We start from the raw sequence: 13,882 nt of genomic DNA on the forward strand, positions 1-13,882 counted from the left end.
ATTCCGCGCAAACCTTGGTTTTTTAAATCTAAGTTTGGTAAAAATGTTACCTCAATGTTAATCCGTATGAGGTTAGGTCATGTCTGCACTCCGGTGCATCTGGCCAGACTTCATATTTTAAATAATTCTCTATGCGAGTGTGGGTTGGACGAAGGTGATCTGAACCATATTTTCTTTTCATGTCCTCTTATCAACCGTGATTCCTATATAAACAGTCTCATTTCTTATAAAATTCCTTTCCCTACCAGCATATTAGCATTACTTAGTCTTAATGATGTAAATATTCATAAATTCATCTGTGATTTTATCAATGTAAATAACTTAAAAGTTTGATTTTTTTTTATGTACAATTAACCATTGTACATAAAAAAACTGTATAATACTTATATCCTAAACTTAAGTTTATGTAATTATATCTTTGTATTTTTATACTATAATTTAATATCTAATCTTTTTTACTTTCCTGATCTATCCTTTTTCCAAATTCCGATTTCCGTTCCTTGTTTTCCTAATTTCACGTTTCCTCGTTTTATGGGGGGGGGAAAAAAAAGAAAAAAAAAAAAAAAAAAACTTGATATTGGCAAATGCGCAAGCCGCGCGAGCCATAAAAAAAAAAAAAATTATTCAACTTACATGAAGCAGTCAGAAAGTTTATTGAGATTTGAGAAATAAAGTTACACTCATAAGTAGCAAAGTAAGTACCTAAAGTCTAAAATATTGGCTATACTCCGCAGATCTTGATTTTCATAAGTAACAGCACCGGAGAAAAGGAAAAATATCTTTATTCCTACAAATAAGCTTTCACCTTCTTTCCTATATTTATTTCACATAGTTCTTTCACCGTGTAATAATACTGTGATCAATATTTTGTATGTAAACTTAAAATACAAATAGGATTAAGTAAATGTTTCTATTTATGAACTGTTTATGTAATTGTAATATTTATAATTGTGTTTAAATAATATTGTTTCTTTTTTCAGACAGTGGATGAAGAAGTGTGGGATTATGAGTGATTATTTCATTCTAAAGCAGACATAATCAAGTCTTGCTCACTATCATGAAAATTTACAATAACAATCAGCAAGAAAAACTTCAAGGGTACTGGCTAGGCTAACCAATTCATGGAATTCTGTTTGTATTTGAAATTATAAATAGCTATTGTAAAACAAAAGTTTTCCAAATAAAGATTTTGTAAATAATGGTTGAATTATTTTGAAATTACACTGCAATAATGAATTTATTGCCTGCGTCCAGCGCCTTTCTGCTACCATTATGATGTCGTCGGTCCACCTTGTGGGTGGACGTCCCACGCTGCGTATTCCGGTACCCGGCCTCCACCCCAGAACCTTGCTGCCCCATCGGGCAACATGGAAAGCATTGGGGGAGGCCTAAGTTCAGCAGTGGACGTCCTATGGCTGAGATGATGATGAATTTATTATAATGGAATAAATTGTACAAGATTATCATACTGTCACATTAAAGCCCTTAAAAAAGACCACATGGAGGAATTAGATTGATAGTAATGTGGAATGTATGTATGGTATCACCATCAAGTTATAAAATTAGTAAAATTCATTTATTCTCATTGTTATTATAGCAAGTTTGATTACACATCCCACCCAATGCTAATTTCTGACACAAGAAGCTCGGTCACCACATTCCGCCCCATTTTCAATAATTTTACAAGATTATGTACAGATGACAGTAGGTACTTAAATCAAGCTAAACACTGTGGGGTATCTCACGACATTTGCAACTTAATATGTATTGTCTGATGTACTGTTGACTGCCTACCTAAGTAGGTAAGTAATGGTTATTTTACAAGGTAGGTAATGTAATAATTAATATGTGGGTGGGACTGTGGGAGCACTAAGATTTTGCAGCTAGCGATTATAAACTGTCGCAAGATTCGCCTCACACTGATAAACTCTTGAACTAGAACTCAATCTCCACCTAGAAGTAAAAGTATCACAAAGGTGCTAGATTCCTTTCTTTGAATTTTACTAGCCTCAAATTAGTCGTGAAATGTCATTTACCATTATAAATGATAAATAAATAGAGTTAAAGTAGCTTGCAAAAAAGTTAATCTCCTATCGTCTTGCTATCGTGGGCAAGGATCGAGGACGATAAAAACACCACATCCTATCCTATCGTGATGTCAAAATATGATATAGTTAGCGCTTCATGTTAGGGCTTGCCAGGTTTATCACAAAAAAAAAACAAATCTATCACTATCACATTTTGACAGATGACATGATAATTTTCGGGGTGCCATGTTAGCGCCGGTAGATACAACGATATAGTGACGTCAAAATCGATATAACGCCGCGATAGCAGTTTATCACGGCGCGCATCTTAGCCCTGCTGGCCTATTGCTGTGATATCTTGGATGTAATGCACTTTAATTATTGCTGCCATTTTCATTAATTGTATTTGGGGTCAGGTTGTCTCGTACAAAAGAACGAACGAAGCGAAAAATCTTGAACTAAAATTTTCAAGGCACGCCCGTATTTTTGCAAGATATTTCGAAGAGATATATTGGAGTGTTCTTAACTGTGATTTATGTACTTAGGACGTGTTGAGTTCCTTGCCACTTATTTTAGAAAGTTTTTGGAGGTATATTTGGGTTGGGTCATTGACTTACTTTGAGTCCAAACAATGTAAAGGGACTACAGACTGTTATACTATCTAATATGTAAAGCAGCTGAAAAAATATTATGCCAATATAATTTTACTCGATAAAGATGATTGTTTGTTTATATTTGCAAGTTTTTTTTACATAACCATGTAAAAGACCCAACACATTCACCCACAAGATGGACAGACGACCGCATAAAGGTAGCAGAAAGGCGCTCGGTGCAGGCCGCTGCTAACCGGCCAATCTTAAAATCACTGGTTGAAGCCTATGTTCAGCAGTGGACGTACTGTGGCTGTGTCATCATCATCATGATTATGTAAGACCCTAAACATAAACATTTAATCAGCTTCATCAATTTTAATCTCAGAAACATTAACAGACTTAATCATCTCATGTTTTCTCCTTTTAACAACGTAGAAAATGTTCACTCCACTCCCAGCAAAAGTTGCCATGGTTGCGGATGTCGAAACCTCGAAACTCTCTGGCGTAACATCTTTCTTGCCCCAAGAAATCTCTCTCGAGACTCCATGCCCTCCGTCTAAATTACTCCACCCGTCTGAGAGAATTGGCATACGGTTCGAGGAAATTACCTCCATATCCGAGCTTACTCAGGCGGGCGCCAATCACACCTGGCTTATATTCACGGACGGAAGTAAAATTGACGATCGAGTTGGAGCTGCCTTTGTCGTTAAGGATTCCGCTAACACTCAGCCATCAGTCGTCAAGAAGCTCAAGCTTCATGACGACTGTTCGGTATTTCAAGCGGAAATGCTTGCCGTACAAATGGCTTGTAAATATATCATCGACCACCACCTCACGGATGTACTCATCCTCTCCGACAGCAAGTCTGGCCTCACAGAGCTGCGAAACGGCAGTAGCTACAACTGGTTTGCCGTCAGTATACATAAACTGTTACACCAAGCCCGATCATCTGGCTATACCATCGAATTCGCGTGGATTAAGGCCCACGCTGGATTCGATGGCCACGAAGAAGCAGACTCGGCAGCTAAGGCTGCTGCAAGAATGCGCAGAACACCAGACTTCCAAAAAGTCCCCATCAGCCTCGTTAAACATCAAAACAGGCAAAAATGTAAAGAATCGGCCAAAACTTTGTATATGGACCCGAACACCTGCGTCCATACAAGATCCCTCCTGCCAACATACAACACCTTGCAGGAGTTTATAAAGATCGTCCTACCGGACTTTGCCACCACCCAGGTCTTAACCAACCACGGTTATCATAAGGAATACCTACATCGTTTCCATATCGTCGCAGATGACCGCTGTCCCTGCGATGACCAGACTCCACAAACTTGGAAACACCTCCTAACACAGTGCCCTAGATTTTCTTCAGCCCGATATAACCATGAAATGACATCCCGCCTGCTAAATATCAACCCATATAATCTACCAGACATAATTAGAAAAGAAGACACAGCAAAAAGCTTCAAAGCCTACATTACCCATATATAGTCCAGTCATTATAGTAAGTTCACCTCGGAATTCGAGATACCCAGCTGTAAGTCTGTAAATACGTGTATATTGACACCCTAAAAGTTGTCTCAAAACCTACATATGGTAGGGTGTAAGCAACTATTAAATTTCAAGGTCAACGGTCACAAAAATCGGTTTTTTGCGCTTTTTTTAGAAATATCTCATTTCCTGTGGGTTTTTTGCTATTTGTATTTATTATCAATATTGTAGAATACTAAATTCTCTACAAATTTTGTTTAAAAACTTTTTTTATACGGTGAACCGTTTTCGAGATAGAGGGCGGAGAGCGCGCGGTCACTGCATCACTTCAGGTCTACTTAAGCGGTTTAGATTTTTCATACAAAAGGATTTTCCCGCTAATTCCTGTGGGAATTTCGGGAATTCCTTGTTGTAACTAAGCTTTGAGTTTACTAAGGTACCTACATGCCAAATTTCAAGCGTCTAACTTCCGTTAAGCGTTTAGATTTTTCATACAAAAGGATTTTCCCGCTAATTCCTGTTCCCGTGGGAATTCCTAAGTATACTATAACCTGCCCAGGTGTATGAAGAATAATTGTACCAAGTTTCGTTAAAATCCGTCGAGTAGTTTTTGTTTCTATAAGGAACATACAGACGGACAGAATTCTATACATGAAATATATTTTCAAAATAACTATCAGGGGATGATTAGTGATCGATACTGATGCCAAAAATGCAATCAGTAAAATTTTTGTCTGTCTGTCTGTCCGTCTGTATGTTCCTTATAGAAACAAAAACTACTCGACGGATTTTAACGAAACTTGGTACAATTATTCTTCATACACCTGGGCAGGTTATAGTTTACTTAGGAATTCCCACGGGAACAGGAATTAGCGGGAAAATCCTTTTGTATGAAAAATCTAAACGCTTAACGGAAGTTAGACGCTTGAAATTTGGCATGTAGGTACCTTAGTAAACTTAAAGCTTATTTACAACAAGTAATTACCGAAATTCCCACGGGAATTAGCGGGAAAATCCTTTTGTATGAAAAACCTAAACCGCTTAAGTTGACCTGAAGTGATGCAGTGACCGCGCGCTCTCCGCCCTCTATCTCGAAAACGGTTCACCGTATAAAAAAATTTTTTAAACAAAATTTGTAGAGAATTTAGTATTCTACAATATTGATAATAAATACAAATAGCAAAAAACCCATAGAAAATGAGATATTTCCAAAAAAAGCGCAAAAAACCGATTTTTGTGACCTTTGACCTTAAAATTTAATAGTTGCTTACACCCTACCATATGTAGGTTTTGAGACAACTTTTAGGGTGTCAATATACAAGTATTTACAGACTTACAGCTGGGTATCTCTAATTCCGAGATTCTTACCTAATTTAAGCTTAAATGACTGGACTATATAGTCGATCACCTAAAAGAATTTAACCAAACGTAATTACAATCATCATAATTCACAAACTAAATCACTGCACTGCAATTGGAGTACTCCACTAGCTACCATTGCATGTGTATCTCAATAACACTCACTAACAAAAAAAAAAAAAAAACCATAATTGTAACTAAGTGAATACAAAATTGCTGCCATTACATTTTCAGCGAGAAGGCTAATTCAAAACACTGAAAGGACAGTCTCTAATAAATTGCCATTTTTGAAGTGTAAGATTTTAATTCTACGGCTCATTGGTATTCATTCTGAGCACTGAGTCGGAACGAATCGCACACGCGAAAGTCGACCTTTTTTCAGGGGTGTAGAGTTCTGAATAGTTCTTTGAATAGTTAATAAGATGGGGGGAATTTCATAATCGCTCAACTCTCTCGATTCCGTAGAGGCGCGTATGGTGGCACTTATTGTGGTTGAACGAGTTAATAGGGCCATTAGAAGTATGATGCTTGCATAATTATGATCAGACGTGAATAGTTTAAGGCAATAAGAATTTTAATCCACTTTATTAAGCCTCTTCAAGATAAGAGTGAATAAGCACTTACAGGGTAGGTTTGTAGCATCCTAGCCAGCATTTCACTTATGTGATATTACATCAGGTGTGATTGCGGACAAATACCTGTCTTGTTCTGCATTAAAAAATACATGGAAAGACTATTTAAAAAAACCTAAGGTTCGAACAACAAACAGTTGAAAATAAATGGAATTTTACTCATTCTTAACTTAGAAAAGATTCGGGTACCTTCGGAAATAAAGAGTTATTTGTAAACTCAAGAGAGTAGAAACAGAGATAAATTACCTTATTTTCTATTTTTTTTATGCAGAAAAAGGCAGAAATTTGTCTACAATCGCACCTGATGCAGTCTAGAATATTACATTATCTAACCTGTAAGTGCCTATTTACGGCCATTATCATTATTTGTTTCCTAAAAGACACTAAATTACACATTTATTTATGCAGCTCGCAAACCGAAGCGTCCGACCTGACCAAATCGATTAACAATTTCGTTAATGACGATTAATTATGCCGCATCGATTAACATGTCAGCCGAGATGACTAGACTATATCGATTTGTTTGACGCGATTGCAACGGCTCATTACCTTTGGCGATATTATGCGAGTCTCGATCCATTAACTGAGGCATCTAAACGATGCTTTGAATATGAAAAAGGTTTTTATCAGATCACAAGATATAGGTTTTGGAAAATGGAGTTTAATATCTATAAAACAGTAGGTATTTACTTGCCATTATCACATCAACTATAAGTATTGAGTTTCAATTAATTTTCCTATACTGACTCAAGAAAATGAAAATTCATACTCAGAGATAAAAAAAATATTCCTTTTGTTTTTTTTAATGAACTGTTTGCTCGCCAAAAAAATCTCATAAAATTATGATTTTTCTTGCATTCGATCACTTTAACCTAACAAAAAAGTCATTATGTGGACGCGCACATTAACGCGCGAAGTGACAATGTAAAAATGTACCTGTTTTTTTATATTAAAAAAATAAGATTTCAGGTAAAACTTGTAATAATGCACTGTTAAGTACAAGGTACCTTTATAAGCTCAACATTATTTACCAAATAAATAAATTAATTTCAAAACGGGCGTGTAAGGTTTTTACCTTTTCGTTTAAAATGTTTGTCGAAAGCTTTTATGATAACCAGTGCATTTAAAATAAATGTATTACAAAAGATAATAATAGTTCGTGCAAATTAGTCCTGCTTGCTTTTCACTGCTCAAAGTGTAGGGTTTCAAACTGTTTGAAATTTTCAGGATAGTCTCAGGATACTTATAAGTATCATTATAAAATATTATTATGCATAGGTAGATACTACAACTACAAACTTTATGTTTATTCTTGCTAAACCTGCCCCGTATTACAGCCGAATTCCAAATTTTTTTCATGCGAAACTGGATTTCAAAACAGTTTAAACCAGTGTTCAACGCGCGTTGAACTTTTTTTGTAATAACGCCCGTAATGTTTAAAGAGGTGCTTTAGGTCAAGATTTCCTCGCCGTGGAATCTTTAATTATTGTCAATAGATGAAGCAATACCCCAGATAATTTTTAAACATGGCTACCCTACTCCATATTAAGGGCGGCGAAATTAATAGTATTCCGTATTGTTACGGTACTGAATGCGATTCATTAATTTTGCACAAAACAAGCCCAGTTTTTGCTCTGTGGTCAGAATATTAATAAATTGCGGTTAGTGCTCTCGGAATAACGGCCGGTGAACAAATGAGGTGTAATATTCATAGCTAAATTAAAAGTTACTTTGACCTTCATTATAATAAAAGTGTGCCTGAAATAATCTACGAAAAAATTGAGGTAACTATGGAATACTTAATGCTTCCAAAATATATACATCAGCCTGATTCCTTCCTTACATTGAACTCAAACACACACACGCACACACACACACACACACACACACACACACACACAAACACACACACACACATGTTGGTTTTCTTTTGTTATTGTAAGTTCATCTCATATTCAATTCATGTAGGTATTCAGTTAAAGCTAAATAAGTATTAAGTTATTTATTAGTAACCTAAATTGTTTATTTATAGCGTCTGTATTAGAGGAAGGCGCTAATGACTGCGACACAGTCTTTGACTACTGCAGTCATTAACGTTTCATTTTGTCTATGCACAATTGTAATTGGCTACAAATAAAGTTTTTTTTTTTTTTTTTTTTTTTTTTTTTTTCCACCATGATCTCTAGCCCTCTTACATAAAATAAAATTGGTATTCCATTTACAGTTTTGCTGCAAACCTTATCACATATTAAAATTGTGACATAAGTTCTCGATAGATAGAAAGTTTCTCATGTAAAATCAGCTCATTAGCTCACTTCTTCATAGTATTCATGGGTTACCCTAATAAAAATCGATTTCAATATTAATTCAGAGAGCGTAGTGCGAGTCTAAATGAAACGTATTCGATATCAAGTGCGTAAATGACATTAAAAGTATGACAGATTGTACAGCGTCCTGAGAGGATACTTTCAAGAACTAAAATCTTCATAGATTTTTTGACGCACTCGATATAGAATATGTTTGATGTAAACTCACACTAAGCCCCCAGATCTTAGGTCTAAATATTGAATTATCTTATCATAATTTAATTTATTAGCAAGGATTGTTTTATTACTCTCTCCATTAGCAACAATTTATGTTTTAAATATAATTTAAATACGGCTCAAATACGAGTACCTACCTATCCTTAAAGTACTTCCATTCCAACCGCAACTCCGGGATCTGGACAAGAAACAAAGTGCTGTAGCCCAACATTTAATTTGCGCACTCTTTGTAATCCAAAGTACAACAGTTTGTAATCCAAAGTGTTATTTAACCTTTACCGACCCCGACCTTTGGACGATGCATGTCCAGCCCAGTGGGCAGGATAATACACTGCCGAGCTGGTAAAGTTTTTTATTTGTTACAACATTATCGTGTTATCAAGTTCTGATGGACCGAGTTTTTTGAAAGGAGTGTATTGGCGGTCCATTTTCTGCTCTGTTTCTATCCAAAGCCTGTGAAACAAGGTTGTCGTTTATCTATCATAATACTCTACTATAATAGATGTTGATAAGTGACGAAATTGGGTGAAACCCATTTATTGTTACCATTTTTACCCATTGTTGTAAAGTTAAGTTTCGTTTTTAACCCCCAACGCAAAAAGCGAGGTGTTTTATGTATAATAAGCTTGACGTATCATCTATTAGTCTGTTTTTGGTTATTATAGATTGTATGCACGAAAATACATAAGTTTTTCTTTTATTTCAGGTAATATTTCATATTTTAGCAGCATGAAAATATTACAGGTAAGCTAATTATATTTACTATATTTAGAAATTAATAATAATGCTCTAACTCGTCGCGTTTAAATTAATACATTGGTGCTTATTTATAACACAAATGATCGATAATTAATTTATTTTAAAAATAATTCCAAAACTAACGCATTTTGAAGAACCCTTAGCAAAGAGTCCAATAATTGGTTCTAAAGGCTGTAACGGTCTGTTTAGTTAGGCACCACGACGTCTGTTATTTCAAATTAATAAGGAATCTACCCATTTATTGTTATTGCATATACCTACCTACTTATTGTAACGTAGTGCAGACACGTGGAATATCTGCTTTGTCAATGATCTAATAAAGTCATGACATTTATTTTCTGCAAATAGGCTTTTAACAAGCATTTTTATGCCCGTTTTCACCATCAATCCTTAATTTTTAAGTGACCCCTATGAAAACAAAATACCTGTTATTTGTTACCATAGGGGTCACTTAAAAATTAGGGATTGATGGTGAAAACGGGCATAAGTCTATCAATCAATATGGTAACTTAGAAATTGCATTAAGATAGTACAAATTTTTGAAATTTTAGAATATCAAAAATAACAGTTGTGTATTTCTTTACATAACATAAAAAACCCTTCAATTAACAACAATGAAAGCGACTTAACCAAATTAATACCCCACTAGAGTCAATTCTAACACCATAAATTGTAATAACAGAGAGAGAAAAAAGGCCTAAAACAATAAGAAAGTCGGAAACCATTACGGAATATGGGTCGTTGGATGAAATTTGTTGGATGATGTCTAATATTACGTAAACTGATAGCATCTAATCACTTTCAGAGAGGTACAAATTGCTATGAAATGCAAGGCAACTCGACACAGTTGTGATTTTTCCTATAGATCAATTAGCTACTTATAATACCAACAATATGGAGCAGTAAGTTTTGGAATGGAGGCCTCGTACCCACCGGTAAGCTCATCGTCTACATAGCGTGAGACGTCCACTCACAAAGTGGACAGATGACTTCATAAAGGTAGCAGGCGCTGGATGCTGACGCTACCAGGGCTATATCCAGCAGTGGACGTCTTGTGGCTGAAATGATGATGAGATGGTGAATTATAGACGTAGAAGTCTACCTAGTACCTACGTTAATATTTCATCACAGATGCATTTGTTGAAAATAACACTTACTTTATAGTATGCTATGAAACACTAAAAGTGTGTTATTTAAGCCATGTATTCATTAGGCATCATTTGTTGATAAACACTGTTTATAAACTGTTCATAAACAATGTTTCATAATGTTTCATCATCTCTGTAAACAGTTATAAACAGTTCATAAACACAGGTGATAAAACATTTTTTATGAACATGTTGCCGTGCTCCCCGCTATGAGTGAAGAGCACAGAGCAGCAGAGTGTGGACGGCCAAGTTTCAGAAACCTGTGTTTATGGTAAACTTGTTTTACACTAGTCATAACATGTTTATCAACAAATGTTGCCTAATGAATACATGACTTTAATCCCCCCTAATTTTTGGTATGTTTATAAAGAGAGGGTGCTCTTACAGAGAGACTTTGACCTAATGATATACGATAATGATACTATTTTCACATGTCATATTATGACCAATCTCTATACACCCTCGTAATACCTCCCCAGTCCTCCCTTTTGTACGATTGTCACGAGCAGACCCGCCATTTCAGGCCGTTCACTGATAATACTCGCACATACCCGCTTAATTTGCGCCTTTGCGTGTGATAAGAACATTCTTTTAAATGTTGCCAGGAACGAAAAATGGAAATATCGTGTCTTATGCGCCTGGTACGACAAATAAGACAAATTCCACCGATGTTCGTGTGGTAGAGAATTTGAGATATTTTTGATCTCTGAATTTTGATAATATGACAGTAAAATTAGAAATCTTCGATAGATACATACTTACTCGTAATAGGCTTTACATTTTTATCAAAATTCTTCCAGAGAAATATTTGGATGAGGGTTGTATGAGCTTAAACTATTGACTAAAAGTCATAGAAGTCTTAGACTTTAGGTAAGTATCATCATTATTATCATCATTTCAGCCACAGGACGTTCACTGCTGAACAAACCTGCCTCTCCCAATAATTTCCATACTGACCGGTTGGTACCAGCAGTCTGAATCCAGCGCCTTCCTGCTAACTTTATGAGGTACGTATAATAATTTTAATTACAGTTTAGACTTTAACACTGGATGGGTATAAATTGTGCTTATTAAATTAACAATTACCCCGTAACCATACTGACGTGGTCAAATACGCGACCTACCAGCAAAGGCCTTCAATTATTCCATGATCTTAAACAATCATCAAAAGCACTCCGTGATTGGAATCCTAACAAAAGTAAACCTTGATGATTCTTAAACAAAATTCAATTACAATCTGATCCCAAAGTCGCTTTGGTCCGTCGTACGCAAACGTTCATAATTTTATTTTGAAACCACGTTATTTGAATGGAACTTAATTGAAATTTTACCTCTGAAGCCAAAGGATTCGCTGTTTATTCAAATGTACAAAGAAACAGACACATGTATTTTCGTTTAAATGTATTAAAATCAAAACGAAATGTAGATACAGGGGTTTATTCTGTAACAGTTTAATTTGCGTCTGTGTGTGATTTTGTGCTTTGAATATAATTTTAATTAACTTTGGCATCTAGCTGTTTGAATTTTGAAGAGATGCTTGCAATTTTTTGGGTTTTATTATATTAGTATCGAATACAAGTTATAATATGTTATGCTTAGTTACTCCTGAACCAAAAAAATATATAAGTCATAGAAATAGCTACAAAATTTGATAAACAGCTGAAACGGCAGCAACACGTAAAATTAAAGTTTTCTATTTGTAGGCTTTCTACCGAATAATCTTGAAACCATTTGCAAGTAGTCTCGCCATCTAGTGGAAAATTGCGTAAACCACCCACTAGGTGTTTTTCACCCTCACCCGTCTCCGCTTTTCAGCGCATGAAAATGGACAGCGCCATCTATTTGGTATACATGAAAATACGTCGTCAGACCTTCGAGTGGGAACTCGGTGACATTGGATAATAGGGATATTCTTGGCAAAAAGCTACAATTTATATTACTTGCTAATAGAATTTACATTAACTTTTGGTATAAACTACAAGGGAACTTGTTTTTTACTGATTCAATTGAAAGTAAGATTAGTAGGTAGAATACTTTGGAACCATGTTCAGTTAGTCCTAAAACAAAAAGTACAGTAAGCAGTCGCCAGATGGCGCTGACCACAAAAAGTTAGACCCATTACAAAATTTTCGATTGCATTGCATTTTCATATTCCTTAAAAACAATTTAAGATTACAACCATCATGAATTAAAAACTCATAAAATATGAAATTTCAAAAATTATCTTTTGTTTTTATTTAGACCGTATCCTTATACCTACAGACAGTTCGCTGTCAAGTAGGGACACCAACTGCGCATGTGCGAACATTTCCCAGGCTCCACCCCCTAAACACATTCGCTCTCCCGCTCTAATCCTAAGTCACCCTTCCAAACCATCTCGCGTTTATGCGCTCCTGGTACCAAGTAGACATTTTCCGCTCTAATCGGGATTTCCAGAAATCTATTAGCCGACAGGTGCGAATTAGATTCCGGATTATCCCCTTTTCCCCACTTCCCCACTTCCCGGGAGAATTCCGACCCGTCAAGTTTCCATGACTGGGAAATGTTTAACGCCTTCACGCTTATGTCGCCCTGGTACTTTTTCCCGTAGCGTTGAAGCCTTCCGCTACGAATCTTGCTACGAAACGGCGCTGTGCGCTACGGACTACGACGACACGGTGCTGCCATCTTATCCGCGATCAAGGAAACTTTTGTATGGCCATTCAGATACTCGTAGTAGAAAGTTCAAAGGAGTTTTTTATTTATTGCAATTTACTTATTTTATTTGATCAATTGACAATGTAAATACTTTTATTTGTCCGTACATTTTTCAATTAGTAAATTCTGTAAACGTTTTTTATTATGTTCTAGCTCTCTATGAAGGAAAATTGAATGTTATACAATTTCTAAAAGCGTATTTTTAGTTCCAGTCTATTGTTAGGCCTTAAGAAGTAGAGAAAACATTGTAATAGCCGTTATGATTAACCTTTTGTTCTGGCTAAATACGCAGTTATTGTAGTTGGCTGGAGGCTGGAAGCCATTTTTAGATAGATAGTAATATTATTTTGGTGTCGCAATTTACTTTAACTAATAAAAAAGGTTTCTTTTTCGGTATTTTTGTGTCCTCGCAAACTTTCGTTTGGAATATTTGTAGGACTTCAGACATTTTAGATATTTGTATATCTATAAGTTTATTTTAGTAATGTTATGGTAGTATTGGGGTACAGTGATGATCATAAATATTGTGCACTGCTTCTATGTGCTTAGAAAAAATACATAACACTTTTTCAAAACTTAGACTCACCTTCTTTGCCAATATTTGTTATCAATTTTTAAATTAAAAGTTATAAA

The 13,882-nt window shown here is 35.5% G+C and overlaps 1 long non-coding RNA gene across 1 annotated transcript; it reads left to right on the plus strand.

Moving 5' to 3' along the window:
• Positions 1-618: 618 nt before the first annotated feature.
• Positions 619-1,199, plus strand: LOC135088228 (uncharacterized). The gene is made up of 2 exons (XR_010260976.1): positions 619-694; positions 981-1,199. It is a non-coding gene; the product is annotated as an uncharacterized LOC135088228 (long non-coding RNA).
• The last annotated feature ends 12,683 nt before the right edge of the window (positions 1,200-13,882 follow it).

Source organism: Ostrinia nubilalis, chromosome 3 (assembly GCF_963855985.1).
Source record: "Ostrinia nubilalis chromosome 3, ilOstNubi1.1, whole genome shotgun sequence".
In the NCBI taxonomy this organism is placed as follows: domain Eukaryota; kingdom Metazoa; phylum Arthropoda; class Insecta; order Lepidoptera; family Crambidae; genus Ostrinia; species Ostrinia nubilalis.